Below are 25,272 nucleotides of genomic sequence, written 5' to 3'. Positions count from 1 at the left end.
TCCAAGAAATTTTGGTAAAGAACATATCAAGGCAGTGGCATTGCAAAGTGGTAAAATTCTAGAACCCCGATTGATTGATGTCAAAGATAAGCCTGTTGAGAAGAACCAACCAGCTATTGAAGTTCCTACACCAAAGGAATCATAAACTGAAAAGTCTGACAAGGTAAACCTTGACTTAGTGAATTCAGATATTTTAACATCTTCTTTGGATGCAAATTTACCTACTCAGAAAAATTGTCCTGTTCAACCAAAAGTTCCATCACCTCCATATCCACAAAGATTGTAGTAACACAAGCAGAAACAAGAGGTGCAATTCAAGAAGTTTGTGGATGTTCTGAAGTAGTTACATATCAATATTCCGTTGGTGGAGGCTTTAGAACAAATACCGAATTATGTGAAGTTTATGAAGAATATACTGTCCAAGAAGAAACAACTGAAAGAGTATGAGACTGTTGCCTTGACAAAAGAGTGCAGTGCGTTCTTGCAGAACAAATTGCCACCAAAATTGAAAGACCCAAGAAGCTTTACTATACCCTATAACATTGGTGAATCTTACTGTGGTAAAGCTTTGTGTGACTTAGGAACGAGTATCAACTTGATGTCTAAGTCTATTTTGAAGATGTTAGGGATAGGTGAAGTAAGACCTACAACTGTGACGCTTCAGCTAGCGGATCAATCTTTAGAATATCCCGAAGGAAAGATCGAGGATGTTTTGGTAAGAGCCGATAATTTTATTTTTCCTGCTGATTTCATTGTCTTAGATTTTGAAGCAGACAAGGAAGTGTTGATCATCCTTGGGAGACCTTTCTTAGCCACGGGAAGAACGTTAATTGATGTACAGAAAGGAGAACTCACCATGCGAGTTCAAAATGATTAGGTAACCTTTAACATTCTTAAAGCGATGAAATTTCTCGATCTGGCAGAGGAGTGTTCAGTTATGGAAGAGATAGAAACCTTGGTTTCTATGGAAAACAATTTTGAAGAAGATCCATTGGATAAAGCCTTAGATCTTGACCTTTTGGAGGATGAAAAAGGTGAAAAAAACATGGCTTTGATGGAAGCCAATCTGGGAAATTGTATTCAATTCACATGGTTTGAACTGTTGGTGTTTGAAGTCAGAGAATTTGTGCAACCCAAGTTGTCAATTGAAGAACCACCTAAACTTGAACTAAAGGTACTTCCTTCCTATTTGAAATACGTTTATTTAGGTGATTATTCTACTTTGCCTGTGATTATTTCAGCGGAACTAATGAAAGATCAAGATGAGAAACTAATTGCTATTCTAAAGAAATTTAAGAAAGCAATTGGTTTGACCATAGCTAATATTTGAGGTATAAACCCTTCTTTTTGCATGCATAAAATCATTTTAGAAGAAGGCAAAAAAGCTCGAATTGATGGGAAAATGAGGCTCAATCCTATTATGAAAGAAGTTGTGAGAAAGAAAGTGATCAAATGGTTAGATGCAGGAATCATCTATCCTATTTCAGATAGTTCGTGGGTAAGTCTGGTGTAGTGTGTGCCGAAGAAAGGTGGAATCACGATTGTTGAAAATGAACGTAACGAGTTAATTCCAACGAGAACTATTACCGGTTGGAAAATCTATATTGATTACAGAAAGTTTAACAAACCCACTTGGAAGGACCATTTTCCGTTGCCTTTTATGGATAAGGTGTTAGATCAACTGGTAGGTAATGAATTTTATTGTTTTCTAGATAGCTATTTTGGATATAACTAAATAGTTGTAGCCCTAGAGGATCAACATAAAACAACCTTTACTTGTCCATACGGTACGTTTACTTTTAGGTGAATGCCTTTTGGTTTATGCAATGCACTTGTAACTTTTCAATGATGCATGATGGCAATATTTACTGGTATGGTTGAAAATTTTGTTGAGTTTTCATGGATGATTTTTCTGTTTTTGGTAACACTTATGATATCTGTTTGAGTAATTTGGATAAGGTACTGAAGAGATGCGAAGAGACGAAGCTTGTCCTTAATTGGGAAAAATGCCATTTTATGGTCAAGGAAGGGATTGCCTTAGGTCATAAGATCTGAAAGAAAGGAATTGAAGTCGATAAAGCAAAGATGGACGTAATTGAAAGATTATCGACCCTAATGAATGTGAAAGGAGTCAGAAGTTTCTTAGGCCATGCTAATGTTTATCGAAGGTTTATCAAAGATTTCTCAAAAATTTCTAAACCGTTGTGTTTGTTGATAGAGAAAGATACAGTGTTTGATTTCAACAAAGCATGTTTGGAAGCTTTTGAAGAGCATAAGAAGCGGTTAATCTCAGCCCCAATAATCGTTACACCTGATTGGAATTCACCTTTTGAGTTGATGTACGATGCAAGTGACTATACCGTTGGAGCTGTGATGGGTCAGAGAAGAAATAAAGTGTTTTACCCTTTTTACTATGCAAGTAGAACTTTGACGGGAGCCCAATGCAATTATACGGTAACCGAAAAAGAACTCTTTGCTATAGTTTTTGCTTTTGACAAATTCCGCTCATATCTTATAGGTACCAAAGTTACAGTATTTACTAACCATACGGCCATTAAATACTTGCTCACGAAGAAAGATGCAAAACCAAGGCTAATTCGATGGATACTTTTACTCCAAGAATTTGACATTGAGATCCAAGACAGAAAAGGTGTCAAAAATCAAATAGCTGATCATCTATTGATGTTAGAGCAAGATGAGGTAACTCAGTCATGTGTGCCTATCAACGAGAATTTCCCAGATGAACACTTATTTGAGGAAAATCAAATTCATGAAATACCCTGGTTTGCTAATTTTGCCAATTATCTTGCATGTGGAATAATTCCTCGAGAAATGACATACCAACAGAGGAAAAGATTCCTTCATGATAATCGGTATTATTTATGAGAGGATCCGTTTTTGTTTAAACAATGTGCAGATAATATAATCCGAAAGTGTGTAGTTGAAAGTAAAATTGCTAAGATCTTGTATCATTGCCATTCATCTCCAAGTGGGGGACACTTTGGTGGTTCACGTACTACAGCAAAGATTTTGCAAGTAGGTTTCTTCTGGCCTACACTATTTAAAGATACTTATTCTTATGTGAAGAACTATGATAAATGCCAAAGGACTGGAAATATATCAAGGAGGAATGAGATGCGCTTGACAAACATTTTGGAGATTGAATTGTTCGACGTATAGGGCATTGATTGCTTAGACCAATTTCCTTCTTCGTATAGGAACAAATACATCTTAGTTGTTGTGGACTATGTATCCAAGTGGGTTGAAGCTGAAGCATACCCTACAAATGATGCTAAGGTAGTCATGCGATTTCTACATAAACATGTGTTTACATGATTTGAGACACCAAGAGCTATTATTAGTGATGAAGGTTCTCACTTTGTGAACAAATGGCTTAAGTGGTTTCTTGATAAATATGATGTAGAGCACAAGATTGCTACTGCCTATCACCCCCAGTCTAATGGGCAAGTTGAAAGAGTGAATCGCAAAATCAAAGGTAATCCTTGAATAGGTAGTACGCCCTAGCAGAAAAGATTGATCCCGAAGGCTTGATGATGCATTATGGGCCTATCGAACAACATTTAAGACTCCATTAGGAATGACTCCTTATCGGTTAGTCTTTGGAAAGGCATGTCATTTGCCATTTGATTTGGAGAATAAAGCTCACTGGGCTTTCAAGCAGTTGAACTTTGATCTTAAGCAAGCCGGTGAGAGAAGGATGTTACAACTTGATGAGTTGGAAGAGCTGAGGTTGCTTTCCTATAAGAATGGAAAAATGTGTAAAAAAATATCAAAGAGATGTCATGATAGTCATATACAACCTCGCGAGTTTAAAGAAGGTCAAAAGGTTTTGTTGTTTAATTCAAGGTTAAAGTTATTTCTTGGGAAGCTTAAATCCCAATAGAAAGGTCCTTATACAATCTACTGAGTTTATCCTTATAGAGCTATTGAATTATACGACAATTATGGAGGTACGTTTAAATTTAATGGTCAACGTCTCAAACACTACTGGGATGGTGAAGTTGAGCGAATTGAATCCTCGCTCAAATTAGCAAACCCTTAAATTTTCATGAACTCATTTTGTAAATAAATAAATAATTAGAACTTATTTTTTTAACTTATTACATTTAATTAATTCTATATAAGGAGATTGGAACTTAAGCAGGACCGCTGTGACCCTTCCAACCTTTATTGGGAATTAATTTAAAGTAATTTGTTAAGAAGAAATTTTTTAATTAAAACTTAAAATTTTTAAATTTCATTTGTTCTGTTTAAATTTTAAATTTTAATGTTAATAAAGGGGGTCAAATTTGGCCAAATTACTAATCAATTTTTTTTAGTAAGATACAGTCTGAGTTTGAGGTCCAAGGCAACAAAAAGGAGGGAAAAATCCATGCCTTGCCGTCACACCCATTGCTTGCCGCCCTGGTAACCCTAATGTAGCTAAATTTTTGCTACATGTTGCTCTTATTTTTCCCTATATAAACCCCTTTCCATTCTACTAATTTTCATATCCCTCAAATCAATTTGCTTACACCCTAAAAATCCCTAAATCTCCCTTTTGTGTCGTCAACCTTAAATCTCAAAAGAAACCCTAGTTCTCTTCCTTTTTTGCTGAAATTCCCTTTTGCCATAGCAAGTTCTACTCACTTTGTCGAATTTTTGGGAAAAGATAACATGTCTCACAAAAGAACCAGATCTTCAAAGACTACTCCTGAAAACCTGATTTTATCAATGAAAAAGTGAGAGAGATTTGATTCAATCATCAAGCATCAACCTATGATGCCGGAAAAAGGTTTTGACTTGAAGAGTAATGATTTGATGGTTGTTCCTATACCAATTAGAAAGAAAATAAATGCTCTCAAGTTGGAACGATTTTGTGATGCTCGTTCACTTCCTGATGATGAACTAGTTTGAGAATTCTATGCTAGTTTGACTACGCAAGATGCTACTGAAGTCATCGTTCGAAAGTAAAAGGTACCTCTTACTTCTAACTTCATTAATGATTTATTTAATTTACCTGATGCTAAAGAAGATGAGTACTATCCTATGATGAACAATATCAATTGAGATTTTTTTTAACAAGTGCTTGATGTTGTGAAAAATCCGGGATCCCAATGGATTATAAAAAAAGTATGGGAGTCATTCTTGTCGAAGAGAATACTTAAAACCAGTAGCAAAGGTATGGTTTTATTTCGTTCACTATAGTTTTTTACCTATCTCATATAGTTCCACCATTTCGATGGAACAGATGCTTTTGTTATATGCAATTTTGCCTGAAAAGTCCATTAATGTTGGGAAAATTATCCTCAAGGAAATTCATGATTGTGCTAGAAAGAAGGCAAGAAGTGTTTATTTCCCATCATTAAGCACTTCACTTTGCTTAAAGACCCGTGTTAAAACACAAGCAAATCTGAAGAGGCGATATGTTCAAGGATGCATTACAAATTATGATCTTGAAAGATTAGTAGAGAGGGTGCATGAACTAAATCAAGGCGAGCAAGAAGAGCCAACTGAGTCGGATACAGAGGAGTCAACAAATGGAACTGAAACTGAAGCTAATTCAGTAACAGACACTGAAGAGAATCTGATAAGGAGCTGAACATTCCTGAACCAAGGGTTGAGCCAGAAGAAGAACCAGTCAAGCTAAGTGTTGAACCTGAATATACAACTGTCATGCCGACTTCTGCAAGTACTTCAAGTTCATGCACAATCAACAACAAACTTACTAGAAATATGCAAAAATTAGAGATGACTCAATTCGAAATACTTTTAAGAATATCTTTAATATTTTTGTTCCTGAATTCCCAAATGCTATCTTTAAGACATGGACGGAAGATACTGACGATGCAAGAAGAGATGGAGCTAAAGAAGACAAGGGGAATAAGTCAGAAAAATAAAATGAGGGATTCTTGTCCTGTTATTTATTTAATTATTTTTAGGTCTTTAGGAATTTATTTCTTTCGTAATTAGGATTACTTTCTGCAGAACAAAACATAGCAAGCATGAACAAGCTTAGCACTTCTTTAGAAAGAATAAGACTAAGTGATGTGGTAATGGGAATGTAACACCCCAAACCCAACCTAGACGTTATGGCCGAATCTGATGATGTCACCTGGTAGTGCTTTTCGAAAAAATATGTCGTCACTAAATCCTCTTTCTATTTAACCATTTTTTATTATCTTATGTTAACTTCAAATCGTGCCGTTCGTTTTCAAAATATTATTCATTTGCAAATCATTATTCAATTTCAAAATATTTTTTTTATTGCGAAAGCTTTTAAACAGTTTGCTTATTCGTGGTATTTTTGATAAAACATTAATTTCATTTGAAAGCCCAAGTTTTACCTAACACTAGTAGCTTTAAATCATAAAATTGAATAAAATCTAAATTTTAAACCAAAAGTCGTAAAGGCCATAATTACAGCAAAATATCCCCAAATAAAAGTAAAATCATAAATAGGTAATAAATAGTGTAAAAGAAGTCGTGTGGCCATCACTAAGTCCTTCGTTGCACCGATCCGCCTATATCTGGGGATTACCTATACAGATTAAATAGAAGGGGTGAGTGTATGTAAACCCAGTGTCTAATCGCCATACAAATGAACAGACAGTAAACAAATAACTGCAGTCTGGGCTTAAGCCCTTTTCAGTATCAGTCCAGTTTGGGCCTTAGCCCATCTCAGTACAAAAACAATCATGTAGTAGGGCTTTAGCCCATCATAGTATCAGTAGCAGTAACAGATATGCAGTCACAAAAATCTTACCCATTCACCCTTTACACACCATCTCCGTCCAACGCTACACTCCATGTGGGGATATAATCAACCCACCCATCCCTACACTCCAAGTAGTACTGAATGTGGCACTAGACAGTAGTTTGCAGCTGAGCTACCAGTAAATTAGGCTCGAGGCCTTTCAATACACTTCCTCCGAACATTATAATCCCCCAATCCAGTCCAATGCAATATACAGATATGACATGCTATAACATAATATCATGCATGTAAACTAGGCATACTATATCAAATCATGGGGACATCATCAAGCTTAATCATATTAGTCATACAGTCATTTCAGCCAATTAGGGGTCTAGGTAAGCTTACCAGCCCCACAGTAGGTCGACTCGGGTGACCCGTGCAACCTTAGCAATAAAATAGTGAAAATGGGCCCACAAGCCCATGATGTTCGCCCGTGCAGGTCCACATGTCTATGTGTCCCACATGGCCCAAATTGGCCTTGTGATCCATTTTATTGTAACCCGTGATAAATAATTGTTCATATGTGTCTCTATTATTTACTTATATGATCCTTCAAAGTTGCCTACTTGAGTCACTGTTATTAAATTATTTGTATCTTAAGCTACAGGATTTTGAATTAAGATCCAAATTTTTTTTTGAAACTAGACTCACATATCTTCTTACCACAAAATTTTCAAAATTTTTGGTTTAGCCAATCAGTACAGTTTATTCTTTAAAGTTTCCCCTGTTCTACTGTCTGACAGTTTCAACCTTTCTGTACTAAAAATTAATTATCTTTTCGTACAGAATTCGGATGATGTTCTCGTTTGTTTCTCTTGAAAATAGACTCATTCAAAATTTTACAGATATAAATTCTAACCCATAATTATTTTTATAAAATTTTTAATAATTTTCAAAGTTAGGACAGGGGATTCTAAAATCATTCTGACCCTGTCTCACTAAAATTCAAATATCTCATAATATGAAATTTTTTGGCTTATTTCGTTTCTCTATTCGAAACAAAACTCAAATATCTTTAATCCCATATTTTTCTCATCCTCTAATTCGTTTTCCAAAATTTATGGTGATTTTTCAAAGTTAGCCTACTGCTGCTATCCAAACAACAAGCAATTTTGACTTTTCGCCAAATCCCTTATTTTTGTGTTTCGGGTACACACCTAGTTTTTTATGCTAAAACAGTCCCCGAGCACTCCAAAGCCTATAATTGAACTAATAACACCATAATCAGTCTTACCTCGTGATTAATCAAAATCCCGAAGCCAAAATACTTACTTTTAAAACGATGAACTCTTACCGCAAAAACTTTAAAACGTGAAATGTTGTTGCCAACACCTCGAAATTAGACTATTGAACACAAAATAATCTCTTAAAATGATGCCCAAAAACTTAATGAATTTGCACAAGTGCTGCTTAACGCTACGAAATCAAGAGGAAAGAATGGTGTAGGGGGAACAAGGGAGTTTCAGTAGTTGAGGAAAGAAAAGAAAAGATAATCGAGTAAGAAGCAAGGAAGAAAAAAAATTTGGTAGAGATGGGGGAGGGAAAATGTCAGAAAGATGGAGAGAAAAATGACTGTCTCTTTTTTTCGAAAAAGGAAAAATTCACTCCTAAAATCTCTCCCTCACTTCCCACTACACATCCACCACTCAGAAACCCAATTCAGCACAACTCTTGCCGAAATTAGAAGCAAAAATACAACCATTGCCGTCCCAAAAATTCGAACCCATGAACTCCCTCACACCAACACTCCACTTATCCACTAGTCCAGCAGGTCCGTTCTGTTAATTATTTGCCAACTTTTACTTAAAATTCTACTGACCAAAGATAGGACTTATTCATAAAAATACCAAAATTTGCCCAAATCCTGGCTTGAACTTGGGACCTCCCAAACACACCCAGAACACCTAACCACTAAAGCTGATAGATGTTTGTGTCACACATTCACAATATCCAAAATTAAAATTTTGGGGCGTTATAGGGAATGCACATGTCTAGAATTGGGTTATTAGGGAAGACTTGGTACTTAAGCAGTCTTAATGACTCACCTCTCTTTCTTTACAACTCTACACGGTGTTCAGTTTTCATTCATTACTTTGATCTTGCAATGAGGACATTGCTTCTTTTTAAAAGGGGTAAAGCAAATAAATTGCTCAAACTTTTAAATTTTTCAAGTATGTTTTAATAATTTCTTTCATAAGTAGGTTTTAATAAATGAATGTTTAGAGATATTCTTGTTACTGAGATAGTTTGTATGCAAGTGTGATTGATGATTTTATCTAAGTGAAAGTATGTTATCATGAAGAATGAAATGATTGTATAATCTTAGCCTTAGTAATGTTAGCCATGAAAACTTAGTTCTTTTGAGATTAAACATGCATGAAGGTTTATATCTTTAGAATTGACTTAGTAACTTTCTTTAGGCGAAATCCTAGGGGACATAAAAATATAAAATGATATAGGCACTATTTCTTTGGACCGTTTGAGCCTTTTCAAGCCAACCCTATGATATTAGACCCTTGAAACTGTAATTTTGAGCTTAAAGGCCTGTTTTTTTTTTTTTTGCAATGAGCCTACATTATAAGCTAATTATCATCTTTTTAAAGCTATCCTAAATTTGTGCACCTATCTTAACTAAATTTGTCTTGGGAATCAACATTTGAGGAAATTTCCGTAAAGATGTATGTGCTCATGCTTAAAAAAAAGAAAAAAAGCGAAGAAAAGTTCGCTCAGTCTTTGAAAAAAAGGAAAAATGTATAAGTTCGAGTTCAAAATAAGTTTGGGGGTGTTCCAAAGGTTCACTCAAAGAAAAAGGTTGTATTACGAGAAAACTAAGACAAAGTTAAAGGTTAAGATTTTTAAACTGAAACGTCTCATCTCTTAAAATCCCTACTTTAACCAAGCCCCATTACAACCTTATAAAAGACCTGTTGATTTGATGATTATGTCACCTACATTAGTTGAGAGGAAGTCCTAAGTTCAACATATGAAGAACATAAATAAGCTTTGTGATTGTTCGCTTGATTGATAGGAAATTCTATTGAATGAAGAATGTTATCAATGGCTGTGACATACATACAAACTATGATTCGTGTTGGCATATTTTGAAGCTAAGTATAATTTTAAGGAATGTTTGCATATGAATTATTTGTTAATAAAGTAGATCAATAAGCATGAAGTTATTAATGTATGACTATGGGACAAAGATTGATGCTGCTTACACAATTAGCAATTTTTACTTAGCAAGACCTTTTATTGTGCATAAACATTACTCGGGACGAGCAATGATTTAAGTTTGGGGGTGTGTAAACGGAAAAATATATAGGATTTTTCCTATGTAATTTATCACCTTCTTACTTAAATCCGTTGTTAAAACTAAGTAATTGTTTAATAAATTAATGAAATATGTGAAAATATGAAATTAGGACATAGAAATTATTAAAATGTGATTTTATGTTTTATTATATAGTTTTTATGCGATAAATGACTTATTTTATATTAATTTGAATATATTATATTTTCTAAGACATAAAGTGGGCTATGCATGATTAAATTAAATAATAAAATATAAAATTATATTTAATAATTTATTTAAAAATATTTCATTAATAATTTGGATTTTAATTAATTAATTAAATTGGATAAATTTAATTCTTTGGTCCTCTAACTTGTTGATTTATTTTAGACAAGTCTGATAACTTTGCTGGATTACAAAACCGTCCAAATTGGAGACCAATTCAACCCAACGTTCGGCTATACATGGCTGTCCATAAACCACTTTTTGGTTTAATTGCACAAGGTCCTTAAAGAGTTGAGGAAACTAGAGATTTACCTAAGATTTGCAGTTGACCGAGTCTTAGTCCGGAGTTGTTGTGGCACTCAAATTGACCAAAAATTAAGCAAAAATCAGCTCAACTTGATCAATTTATGGCCGGCCACCCATGCAAGATGCTTCAAAAGATGGAAACTCCTATTTTTAGCAAACTATCTTTTTCTCCTCACCTATAAATAAGGCCCTCTCATTCCTTCATTCATCATCCAACAAGCATCCATCAAGCATCATTCTCTCTTTTTCTCTTAGCCTTTTCCATTCCCATGCCTAGCATCATCTCTGAATTGGGTTTAATCTTTCTTTTCCACCAACCTAGAGATTTTAGCAATTAAGCCTCTTAAAGAACCCTTGGTCGGCCACCTTGGAGAACCATCAGCAAAAGAGCAAAGCAAAGGAATGAAGGACTCTCATCAGTCAAAGTCTTGGGTGACAGCCACTCTGAATTGGGTTTAATCTTTCTTTTCTTTAACTTAATATAAAGATGTTTGCTATGTGTTCTTTGTTCTTGTTTAAAACAATGTTAGCTTAATTTTATTTAAGCTAGAATGATTTATTTGATTAAATAATATTTATTTGATTCATGCTTATAATATTTGTGCCTCAATCGATCATGTTTTCAATTTAAATCAAGTCTGTATTTCGTTGATAGGTGATTGAAATGCATCTGAATTAGATGAGCGATCCTAACCAGACGACGGCAAATCCACGCATAATTGAAACGTGCATGCTCAATTTAGATCCTAACACGATTAAATTGTAGGTTGCATAACAACTCTAAGCAAGCTCTGTTATATGCATAGTTTTTAGATTTGTGTGATTAAATTGGTTCAAACCTAACACGTCCCTATTACCTCACACGAATGCTAAGAAACACTTAGTAAAACAAGGATCAATAAAATGCCTAATTACTAAGTAAAGGATTCCGAAAGAACCTAATGTGGTTTCCAAACTCATGAAAGATCGAGTTGCTATGAAATGTTTTTCCAAATGTTACTAAGCATGTTGATAATAAATTGAGTTTAATTAAAGTAATTGTCCTAGTTTATTTATGTTAAAATTGTTTCAATTTGTGTTTAATTTTACTAAAATCTATTTCAATCATATAGTTTGCATACTTAGGATAATTTGCATTAGGGATCATTGCATTTAGTTTAATATATTTTAATTACCACATCTGAACTATATTGTGTTTTTATTTGCCAAATTGTTAATATAATTTTACAAATTAAGTGACTTAGCACAAATACAATCCATGTGGAGACGATAACTTGATACTTACTTATTACTTGATAACGACTATGTACACTTGCACAAACCTAAGTGTTACAATCATTTCCTCCGTGATTGTCCGAAAAGGTAGAATGATTTTGGCAATCAAACAAACAAGCTTGAAGCAACCTCATAGAGAGGTAGACAATCTGGAAATGCTAGAAATACTACTTCTGGTTGATGGAAGAATAGCAAGATGAATGAACGATATGAAGCGAGAACACCAGCTAGAGCTTATGTAATCAAAGCTTGTAAGGAAGCTACTGCCCCAGACGTTATTGCAGGTACTTTTTCTCTCTTTGATATTAATGTATATGCATTGATTGATCCTGGATCAACTCACTTGTATATATGCACAGTATTAGTAGACAAAAAAAGTTTACTTGTTGATTTCACTGAATATATTGTCAAAGTTACAAATCTACTAAGTTAGTGTGTTTTAGTTAATCAGATATGTAAATCGTGTCCAATGAAAGTTAGGGGTTATGATTTTCCTACTATTTTGATGTTATTTGTGACACCCCTAAAGTGACCCTAGTCGGAAAGTGGTTTCGGGACCACTAAACCGAGTCATAAAGATAATTAACCGTCATAGTTGATGCTCATTATATGTACATATGCATGTGTGAAAATTTCATGTTTGAATTTTGTTAATGGTAAGTGAATTTTATCAAATAGGACTTATGTGAGAAAATTTGGAAATGTGCTAGGCAAATGTAAAGTGGCCTAATAATGCATATTGTGAAATGATGGGTTTGCATGTCAAATTCCCAACTTTAGAGGAAGTGGCCGGCCATGAGGGTATGGGATACAAAGCATATGCATTTTGTATTAATATTATAATGACTACATGGTTTTATAATAGGAAATAAGTATTAAAAAAAACATATTAAAGACATTTTATGCTAATATGTGTGGGAAGAATAATAAAATATGAGGGGAGTGGGAGGAGAAACCAAAGTTGTCTCCCCCTTACTCCCCATTGCCGTGACTAGAGAAAGGGGAGGAAAAACAAAATTCTTCCTTTGTTGTTCAACATGGCCGAATGGAAGGGAGAAGAAGAGGGGAAGTTCGGCCAAGGTGGTTCTTGAGATTAAGGTATGTTCAATGTTGCTTTTGGAGGTTTACACATCCTTTGGAGGGTTAGCCTACTTCTATTTATCTCATGGATGAAATTAGAGTTGTTGGAGAGTTAGGATTCGGCTAAGAGGCTTCAAAATTTTAGTTGATGCCTTGATACTACTAGCATGTTAGCTATATGGATGTGTTAAATTACTTGAAATGCTAGATAAATTTGAACTCCCTACCAAATTCTTTAGGCAACCCATGTTAGAAATTTCGGTATTGAGATGTCTAGATCTTTCGGCCATTGTAGCTATGGAGGAATAAAGTTTTTGTTTCTTGTTAAATTGGATGAATCTTGTTGTATGAGTGCTTAAACAAACTATGATTAAATGGATGCATAAATTCAAAGTGGGAAGAAATGGGCTATTATATTTGATGCTAATGCCGAATATGAAGATGATGAACTTGAATAAATAATATTCAGCTAGCATGATAAGTTATGAAATATTAAGTAGATGATATAATTGATTGATGAAGTGGCTAATAAGGATTTCTAATGAAATTGTTGCCAAGGCCGAATGTATCATGAAGTAAATAAAAAAATTCTAAATGTGCATTATGTGCTTATATGTGTATTCGGCCAGGGAAGTTTGACATGAAACTTTGATAGGTTTGAGAGATGAATGACCGAATGAGCTAGAGGTTATGTATGGGTGAATTTTATGCACATGTGTGTGTGTGGCATTAGTAGCTAGTGGCATTCGGCATTGTTTAATTAAAATTAGAAATGAATGCTTGAAAGTTAAATAGGTCACTCTAATGACCAAATATGCTAAAAGCTAATATATGGACAAATGATACGAACGAATTGGTTTTTGAAATGTATATGGTTGCCATGTATATGTGTTTGATTGAGAAGTAAATTTGTTTGATTTAGCTCAAGAGCCTAGAGGATCAAAGTTGGATAAGGGAAAGGAAAAAAGTGATCGAAGAGCCGTCGTAATCGTTCGGCAACTTCCGAGGTAAGTTTTAAGTGTTTAAACATTGAGTAAATTCAATTATAATAGGACATGATGAGCTGATTTAATAAGATATGATGTGGCCATGATATGTTCTAAGCTCAAATGGTAAGTTCTTAAGTGTTTGAGCTTGGGAATTTAAAGGTAATTTGAAATAGTCTGCTTCGGACAGCAGCAGTAACGTGACTTTAGAAAATCACCATAAATTTATGGACTTGAATTAGAAGCTGAATGAGACATGAAATTAAAGCTTAATGAGTCTAGTTTCTTATAAAAGAAACCATGTAAGCAAAGGAATTTCCGATAATGAGATATTTAAAGTTGTGTGAGACGGTGTCAGAATGACTCCGAAATCCCCTGTTCTGTTTTTAGAAAATCATTATAAATTGTACAAAAATGGTTATAAGATAAAATTTATATGCTTAGACTCCTTAATGAGTCTAGTTTCAAATAAAATCAAATACAACACATTTTTATTTCTGTAAAATGAGAAATTTGATTCGTAGTGAAGAGTGGTCAGATTAGTCAAACAGTGGAACAGGGGAAACTTTAAGAAAAATCTGGTATTGATTGGCCAAACCTAAAATTCTGGAAATTTTATGGATAGAAGATATATGAGCCTATATTCAGGAAAAATTAACGGAAAGTGATTTGGAGTTTTGTAGCTCCAGTTATAAATGATTTAGTGACTATTGCTCAGGAAAAACAGCTTGTGCTGAATTTGAGATTGTGTTGTAAACCTTGATAAACTTGTTCTAGTTGCTCATGAGCTATCGATTAAACCCATACGTGAATTCTAAATTGTGATATTGGAAAATGATAGATGTAGATTCAGCCAAGAGAGTGTATATATGTGATAAGGCCTAATGGCCGATGTGATGAATGTGAAAGTGTATGTATATATGTAATAAGGCCTAATAGCCGATGTGATGAATGTGAAAGTGTATATGTGTGATAAGGCCTAATAGCCGATGTGATGAATGTGAAAGTGTATGTATGTAATAAGGCCTAATGGCCGATGTGATGAATGTGAAAGTGTATGTATGTAATAAGGCCTAATGGCCGATGTGATGAATGTGAAAGTGTATGTATATGTGATAAGGCCTAATGGCCGATGTGATGAATGTGAAAGTCTATGTATATATGTAATAAGGCCTAATAGCCGATGTGATGAATGTGAAAGTGTATATGTGTGATAAGGCCTAATAGCCGATGTGATGAATGTGAAAGTGTATGTATGTAATAAGGCCTAATGGCCGATGTGATGAATGTGAAAGTGTATGTATATGTGATAAGGCCTAATGGCCGATGTGATGAATGTGAAAGTGTATGTATATATGTAATAAGGCCTAATAGTCGATGTGATAATGTGAAAGTGTATATGTGTGATAAGGCCTAATAGCCGATGTGATGAATGTGAAAGTGTATATATGTGACAGGGCCGAGTGGCCAACGTAATGGATCTGAAAGTGCATAAATGTGATAAGTCCCGAAAGGCATTTGTGTCAGTACTATATCCGGGTTAAAACCCCGCAGGCTTTATGCGAGAATATTATCACTGATTAATGTCCTTAAGCTTCGTGCTTGTACTATATCCGAGCTCTAAAGACCCGATGACTACGTGTGGGGATTTTGTCCGGGTAAGACCCGATAACTTCGTGTGGAGATTATGTCCGGGTAAGACTTCGTAATAAGAATTGCTTATAAATATATTCAATGCGAAAGGTTAAACAGGTATGTACTTCAAGTTTATATGTGAGCTTGATTTGCACTAAATCATAAGGTAGTTATGTGATGCATACGAAAGCAATCTATGAGACTATTCCTATGATTATGTGACATCGGATCAGTGTGAGAGGTGATGTGAAATCATACGATATATCTATGTCACATGAGCTCACTTTTATGTGAAAGTTTATCTGCCTATTGTATATGATGAGATGTGCAGATTCGGTAAAGGGATGGTATGCCCGAAGGAAGAGTGAAATAAAAATACGAACAACTATGTTATAATTTGATTGTTATCTGTTGACACTGCTTAAAACTTACTAAGCATTGTAATGCTTACTCCGTTCACTTTGTTTCCTCTGTTTTATAGATCTCATTGCGAAGCTACAGGCTCGGGGATCATCAGCAACTAGTCACACTATCACTATCCACTGTTTGGTACTGCTATGTTTCGGATTGTCTTATGGCATGTATAAAATAGACTAGTGGCGGAAGAATATTTTGGTTAATGTATATAGCCATGCGAAAATGGCTTATATATGTTTGAGCATAATGTTATAATCATTTGGTATGGAATGGTTAATCGCTATCATGATTTGTGCTATTTATGCTAAAAGGGCTAGTTGAATCATGGAAACTATGAAATGGGTAAAGTCTACCTTAAAGGCAGATGCTGGCAGCAGCAGTGATGTAGATTTGGAAAATCACTAAAAATAGTAGGATTGGAATTAAATAGTGAATAAATTATGTAAACGAACCTTGATGAATCTATTTTCATAGGAAAGTAACGAAATGATCATATGGACAGTATGTTAAGAGATATTCAGGTTCTCGTGAGAAAGGGCCAGAACGGTTTCTGGATTTCCTGTTCCGACTTTGGAAATTCATTATAAATTAACCAGAGATAATTAGGAGTCATGCCATATATGTATGGATTCCTCTATGAGTCTAGTTTCTATAGAAACAAACGTCATCAGTATTGAAGCCCTGTGCAGGGAGATATCCAAGTCGTAATGCGCAAAGGTCAGTGTAGTCGATCCCTGTAACATGGGAGACTTTGACTAATAAACTGTACTAATTTGCCTGACCAAAAATTCTAGAAAAAAATATGTAGATGGACATATGAGTCTAGTTTTAGGGAAAAATTACGAAACTGATTTTCAAGTTGTGAAACTCAAGATATGATTTTTAAAGCGACTAGTACGCAGATTGGCAGTGTCTGGGAATTTTTTTTTTATAAGTGGTTAAAGTCTGCTAACACCTCGTGTTCGACTCCGGTGACGGTCTCGGGTTCGGGGTGTTACATTATTACCTTTTGATGATTTTGATATCATTTTAGGAATGTATTGGTTGTCTGAGCATGATGCAATAGTGAGTTTTCGAAGGAAGAAAGTTAGTTTAAAGCGTCTGAATGGTGAATTTATTTGTGTTAAGGCAGACCGGATCGATTGCATTACAAATGTAGTTTCAACACTGTCAACTGTAAAATTGATTAAAAAGGGATGTGCCGATAATCAAAGAGTATGCTGATGTTTTTCTTGAAGAACTGCCTAGGTTGCCACCAACTCGAGAAGTAGAATTTGTGGTCGAATTGTGCCTGGAATAACTCCAATTTTGATAACACCATATCGGATGGCCTCTACAGAATTGAAAGGGTTAAAAGTGCAGTTGCAAGAGTTGTTAGATAGCAGATTTATTCAAATGAGCGTGCCACCTTGGGGTGCTCCAATTTTGTTTGTGAAGAAGAAAGATGGGTCAATGAGACTATGTATAGATTATCGTCAGATGAATAGAGCCACCATTAAGAATAAATACTTTTTATCTCATATTGATGATTTATTCGATTAGTTAAAAGGAGCTACAGTGTTTTCGAATATCGACTTGAGATCTGGATATTATCAAATGCGAGTTAAAGAGTAATATGTACCAAAAACCACATTTAGAACTAGGAATGGTCATTATGGGAAGACGTTCAGTAGCGTAAATGGGTTTGATATGTTTGACTTAAGCTCCGAAAGGGAAAGTCATGGATCTGATTTTTCTAGAAGTACTTTGTCCCCAACCTTAAATTGGTTCGTTCTCATCACATGCTCATCATGGCATCATTTTGTTTCTCCATCGTGTTTTTTCAATTTCTTCTCAGCATGCACTCCCCATTCCTCTAGTTCATCGAGTTGTGCCATTCGTTTTTCATATGTTGTTCTGTTTATGTCACTGAAACATGGCTCCAACATGTTTTCACAAGAGGTTTCCTGTAAAAAAGGTTGAACCACGTGGTTACTCACATTAACAAAACATTTAAAATCATCTCGCTCACTAGAGACTCATAGAATCACGTGCTTGGATAGTAATCTTTTTGTCACCTACACAAAGCACAAGTTCACCCGTACCAACATCAATAATAGCCTTAGCAGTGGCTAAGAAGGGTCGGCCTAAGATCAAAGGTACCTCACTATCCTCATCCATTTCTAACACAAAAAAGTCAATGGGAATTTGACTTCATCGATTTTCACAAGCACCTCCTCAATAACACCTCTAGGATATCTGATAGTTCTATCCGCTAATTGAATACTCATCTAATGTGTTTGGGTTTCCCAAGACCTAGTTGTTTAATCATCTTATAGGGCATGACATTAATATTGGCCCCTAAATCAGCCAAAGCATTATCAATATTTAAACTACCAATGAGACAAAGAATAGTAAAACTCTTTGGGTCTTTTAGTTTGTTGGGTAGTTTATTTTAGAGAATGATAGAGCAAAATGCATTGAGTTTCATAGTTGACAAGTCGTCTAACTTCCTTTTGTTCATCAACAACTCTTTTAAGAATTTAACGTAATTCGGCATCTGTGAAAGAGCTTCAACAAATGGGAAGTTAATGTGTATTTTTTTAAGAAGCTTAAGAAATTTACCGTATTATTCATTTGTATGGTCTCTCTTCGTCGCGTTAGGATATGGCACTCAAGGTTTGTATTCTTTGACAATTGGCCTTTTCTCTTTCTGACTTTCCTTGACCTCATCGTTGTTTGCCACATCTTCTTGCCTTAATTTCTGTTCAGATTCAACTAAACCTTCCATATCTTGAATAGTAATTGAGTGAAGCTGCTCCATTGGGTTAGTTTCAGTATTGCTAGGGAAGCTACCTTGTGGTCTTTTTTAGATTAACTTAGCAAGCTGTCTAATTTTATTCTCAAGCCCTTAAATCAATGCTTGCTGATTTTTTAGTGCTGCTTCGGTGTTTTGGAAATGAGTTTCTAACACCGAGTTAAATTTTGTCAAGATTTCCTCAAGGTTCGACTTCTTCTTTTGTTGATAAGGTTATTGAAAACCTAGAGGGGGTTGCGTTCTTTGATTTCCTTAACCACTCTAAGAAAAATTGAGATGGTTTCTCCAACCTGCATTATAGATATTACTATAAGGGCTATTTTGAGGTCTAGAATTATTACCCATATAATTAACTTGCTCATTTTCTGTGCTAGGACCGAAAGGTAAACATTCTGGATTACTTAGTCCATCTCCATTTGTATCGCATTGCATCACTGGATTTACCTACGTAGAAAAATATATACTATCAATTTTCTTATTCAGTGCTTTTACTTGGCTTGCCAACATAGTAACAGCATCTAGATTAAAAACACCGACTGCTTTCATCGGTTTCATTGATAATTATTTAGCGTCATCTCCTCTATCAACCCATAGGCTGCCTCGAGTGTTTTATTGTTCAGTGTTCCACCAGCTGCTGCATCAATTAACTGCCTAGTCGAGGGATTCAAACTATTGTAGAAGGTTTGAGGTTACAACCATAAAGGTAACCCAAGATGAGGGCACCTTCTCAATAAATCATTGTATCTCTCCCATGCATCATATAAATCGATCTGAACAAAGGAGGAAATATCATTCCTAAACTTGGTTGTTTTAGCCGGTGGGAAGTACTTCAATAGAAATTTATTGTTTATTTGAGCTCATGTAGTGATGAAACCTCGAGGTAAAGAGTTTAACCACTTTTTTGCCTTGTTCTTCAACGAGAAAGGGAACAACTATAAGTGAATGGCATCATTAGTGGCACCATTAATGTTGAAGTTGTCTCAAATCTCTAAGATATTAGCCAAATAAGTATTTGGGTCTTCATCTTGCAAACCATTGAACTAAAAATTTTGTTGTACCATCTCAATTGCGTTCGGCTTCAGTTCAAAATTATTTGCAGCAATTGTAGGTCTCACAATACTCGATTCAGCCCCAATTAGAGTAGGCTTGGCATAATCACAGTACCCATTTTCACAATAATATTGCTGTCCTCTTGTTCGTCTACTATATTCTATTGACTCTGGCTTACTTCTCTAACCTCTCTACAAATTCTACGAACTACTTTCAATTTCACTGTCGAAAAGAAATGATCCTGACGGGTTTCTTCTAGTCATAAACCAAAAGAACCTTCTAGAAGCAAACAAGAAAAATTAAAATGTAAAAATTAAATGAAAACAAGAATAATAAAAATAAAATAAAAATGACTAAATTAATAAAAATGAAGTGTTCCTAATATTTTAGTCCTCGACAATGATGCCAAAAACTTGATATGTATTTTCCGAAGCTAACTAAAAATACGACGAAAGCAATTGCACCTACCGATAAATAGTGTAACTGCAATGAGTAAAGATATCGTATCCACAAGAAATAGGCCATTTTCAAGCCATTTCCTTCACCCAAATTAAGCACACACATGCAACCCATTTGCATCCAATTCAAACATTCAAAATGTACCTAAAATATGCATAATCAAGCTAGCACAATATGGTACCTATTCATACGACCAATATGCCAAAAGGCACCTCAATTTTCATGACGTTACATATACTCAAACACAAGCATAACTTAGCCATTTAACAACTCAATATTTGCAACCAACTTCCATACCAAATTCTACCAAAATGACGATACCAAAATCACCTTCAAATATACCAAAATGTCACTAAAACATACATCAACTTAACCATTCCAACATCAATCACAAAAAGCACCAAAATGCTAAATTATCAACCATCATAAAACCACATATATACAAGCCAACATGACAACTAATTCATTAAATAAAATACAACTTTTACAAGCCAAACATAATGGTTATTTCACCAAGCACAAAACACCTATACATGCCCTTATAACCATGACTTAAAGACATCAAAATCTACCGATATAGCCAATGGATAGTGTGATAGGTCTTCGACTAACTTCCAACCCGAACGAGCTTCCGATTAACTACCAAAACATAGAAAAATGAACACAAGGTAAGCATATAATGCTTAGTAAGTTTGTAATTCATAAACGATGCTTACCAATACAATGCGTAAGCTTAAAATAAATATGAATCATTCCAACACAAGCTTGGCACAAGTCAAAGCATCACCAACAACCCAAATTAGTCCTTGATCAAATAAATTGAATATCAACACATGATAAAATAACTTTCCACAAATCATGAATACACATGCTTCCTACCTTCCATAGTAACAAATAACTTGCATCAAAAACTCTTACAAAAGCTCACTTGAAGTGGAATCACGATGGTCATCACCATCCCTATTCATAGTTGATGGTCTCTAGAATCTCTTTTCATAATCGATAGTCGAAGCTATCCCGTTTCATATTCGATGGTCGTCACCATCCCTTTTCATAGTTGATGGTTGTCACCATCCCTTTTGATAGTTGATGGTTGTCACCATCCCTTTTCATAGTTGATGGTCGTCACCATCCTTTTTCGTAATCGATAGCTGAAGCTATCCCTTTTCATATTCGATGTCCGTCGTTACGCCGTTGGATTTTTCCCGTCAAGACATAATTTGATACTATAAAATGATAGCATTTAAAAACATGATTTAAAACGTTATTTAAAACGTACGAACTTACCTCGACAATAAAATATAGAAACGGAGTCGATTAATCCGAAGCTTTCTCTTTGCCTCGATATAAAGCCGTACGAGGTCTATCTTGATCTAAATGAATAAATTCAATAAATTTAATAGTCATTCTATTCAAGTCAATCCAAATTCATATTTTTGAAAATTACTCTTTTGCCCCTAATGTTTTGATTTCTTTATAATTTAGTCCTTAAGCTTGTAAAATGAAATTCATGCAATTTCATTCTTACCCAAGCCTAGCCAAATTTCATATAAGCTCATAGCAGCCCACACATTTCATTATTTCACAAATTACACCATGAATATTTCTCATTTTTCAATTTAATCCCTAATTGACAATTTTATCAAAAATCACTTAACAAAAGTTGTTTATCTAACAACAAAGATTGATTTTCTTCCATCAAACATCACAAACAACATGTATAAATTCATGGAAAAGCCCTAATATTTTGATAGTTTTACAAATTAGTCCCAGGACTAGCTAGATTAAACTACAACGATCCTTAAAACATAAAAATCACCAAAAACTAACCTCAAAATTGACCTCATGCAAGACCTTTAATTGTCGAACCTTTAAGGTGTTTAAAATGGGGTTTTTCTTTTTTTTTTTTATTTTCGATGAAGAGTATTTTAGAAAGATGATACCTTAATTACATTATTTTTGTTTTACTTAATTTATTTATTAAATTATTTAATTAACCTTGTAGTATAACCATTAAATCACCTAATAAAGTGTCCATAAAAGTTGACTCATGATTTTAATGGTTTATTTACAACATAAACCCTCCAACCATTTAATATCATAACTATTTCATCCCTTTAGCTTATAGAACTCAAGTTTTGCACCATTTGTAAATTAGTCCTTTTTATCGAATTAAGCTTACAAACGGTAAAATTTCTTAACGAATTTTTTATGCGATACTACTAACTTATTGTAGACAATAAAATAATAATAAAATAATTATTCAAAAATTGAATTTGTAGTCCCAAACCACTGTTTCGATTTCACTAAAAATAAGCTATTACAACTCTCCCCCTAAAGGAATTTTTGTCCCCAAAAATCTTACTAGAAAAGAGGTTTGGATATTGTTTTCTCATAGCTTCTTCCGGTCCCATGAAGCCTCCTCTATCCCGTGTCATTGCCAGAGAACTTTCACTATAGTTATGTTTTTATTTCTTAATTCTTTAACCTCTCGATCTATGATTCTAATAGGTTCTTCGCTATATGACATATCAGGCTGAATCTCTACATCCGCTGGTGAGATAACATGTGAAGGGTCTGACCAATACCGTCGTAACATTGATACGTGAAACATATTATGAATATTTTCTAACTCCGACAGGAAAGCTAAACGATACACTACTAACTCGGTTCTTTTAATACTCTCATACGACTCGAGAAATCGCGAATTTCACTTTCCTTTATGACTGAAACACAGAACTTTTTTCTACGGCAATACTTTCAGGAACACTTTATCGTCGACTTGAAATTCAATATCTTTACGTTTTAAATCCGCATATGATTTTTGTCGATCTGAAGCTGCTTTCAAACTATCTCGGTTCACTTTCACTTTTTCTTCAGTTTCTCTAATCAAATCAACCCCATGAACCTTTTTCTCACTGAGCTTAGTCCAATACAATAGACTACCAGGATGAAAAAACAAGCTACCACTATGAGCTTCATGCAAAATCTTCCGAACGAGCTTTGAATTCTTCAGTATGCAAATTATGCCTCTAAAAAGTAAACAATCATCGGATCCAATCTAAAAATCTGAATCAGGAGTCAACTCATTTTGATTCCTTTTAGATAAAATCACATCATCGCATTTCTGAGCCTCACAAATCTATTGTATAAACATCGTTCTAGCTTTCAACTCAACTAGGATCAAACCATCATCAGACAATGTCAATCGCGTATTCAACGCTAGCAAAGCAAATAGAGACTTTTTACACAAAGCATCAACAAGTACATTCGCTTTACCCGGATGATAATCAAAGATCAAGTCGTAGTCTTTCAATAGCTCGAGCCATCCACACTGTCTCAAATTCAAATCTTTTTGCGACATTAAATACTTCAAGCTTTTATGATCTGTAAAGATGTAACACTGTTCACCGTATAAATGGTGTCGCCAAATATTCAATACAAACACAATAGCTGCAAGTTCTAAATCATGCGTCGGATAATTCTTTCGGTGCGACTTTAACTGTCTGGAAGCATAAACTATTACTTTACCTTCCTGCATCAAAACACAGCCTAAACCATTCAAAGAAGCATCACTGAAAATCATGAATTCTTTACTCGACTCAGGTTGAACTAGCACTGGTGCCTCGGTCAACAATGCTTTCAACTGATTGAAACTTTGCTGACATTTCTCAAACCACTCAAATTTCACATCTTTCTGCAATAATCTCGTCATTGGCTTAGTAATTATTGAAAATCCCTTAACAAACCTTCTATAATACTCGGCTAGTCCCAGAAAGCTTTTAATCTCGGATCCATTTTTTGAATCAATTCTGATGCCCTCGACTGACAGAACATGTCCCAAAAATGCGACTTCTTGAAGCCAAAATTCACACTTAGTAAACTTAGCGAATAATTGTTTTTCACACAAATTTTGAAAAACAATTCTCAAATGTTCGGCATGCTCGGTCTCATCTCATGAATAAATCAAGATATCATCAATAAATACCACAACAAACCGGATTAAATACGGTCTGAAAATTCTGTTCATCAAAACCATAAATACTATAGGTGCATTAGTTAAACGAAATGACATTACAAGAAATTCATAGTGTCGATACCTAGTCTGGAACACAGTTTTTGGCACATCAGAATTTTTCCCAACTGAGAATAACCAGAACAAAGATCAATCTTCAAATATACTGTTGCACCTTTCAACTGATCAAACAGATCATCAATACGCGGCAATGGGTATTTATTCTTGATCGTAACTTTGTTGAGCTGGGGATAATCGATGCATCATCTCATAGATCCATCCTTTTTCTTAACGAACAAAACAGGTGCACCCCAAGGTGAAAAACTAGGTCGAGAAAAACCCTTATCTGTTTAACTCTTACAACTGTGTTTTCCACTCTTTCAATTTAGTGGGAGCCATTCTGTAAAGAGCTATCGATATCGATGATGTTCCCAGTACTAATTCAATTGAAAACTCAACCTCTCTGATCAGCAGCAACCCGGGTAACTCTTCTAGAAACACATCTAGATACTCACAAACCACTGGAACCAATTCTAGAATTAACTTAGAAACTCTAGAATGAAAAATATATGCAAGATACGCATCACAACCTTTTTTTCACATATCTATATGCTGACATAGCTTAAATAACATTAAGCATACCACTCAAACTATCTGACTCAATCTGAAGCTTTTCACTGTTTTAACACTTTAACACAATAAGCTTTCGTCTACAGTTCACAATAGCATCATGTAGAGTCAACCAATCCATGCCCAAAATCACATCAAACTCATCAAATGGTAGTAGCATCAAATCGGTCTAAAAATTACAACCCCAAATCATCAATGAACAGTTTTTACAAACCTTATCAACTAACACATATTGACCTAGGGGTCCGATACTTTAACCACGAATTCAGTGGACTCAATAGGTAAATTCTTACTCGACACTAAATTCATGCATACATACAAATGGGTTGATCCCGGATCAATCAA

General features: G+C 34.7%; 1 pseudogene; it reads left to right on the top strand.

The window, feature by feature from the left end:
• Window positions 1–19,478: 19,478 nt before the first annotated feature.
• Window positions 19,479–19,576, top strand: LOC121215073 (uncharacterized; annotated as a pseudogene).
• The last annotated feature ends 5,696 nt before the right edge of the window (window positions 19,577–25,272 follow it).

Source organism: Gossypium hirsutum, chromosome D02, assembly GCF_007990345.1.
Source record: "Gossypium hirsutum isolate 1008001.06 chromosome D02, Gossypium_hirsutum_v2.1, whole genome shotgun sequence".
NCBI classification, from domain to species: Eukaryota; Viridiplantae; Streptophyta; class Magnoliopsida; order Malvales; family Malvaceae; genus Gossypium; species Gossypium hirsutum.
Note: the sequence above shows the minus strand (reverse complement) of the source record. Positions and strands in the feature narration are given on the sequence as shown.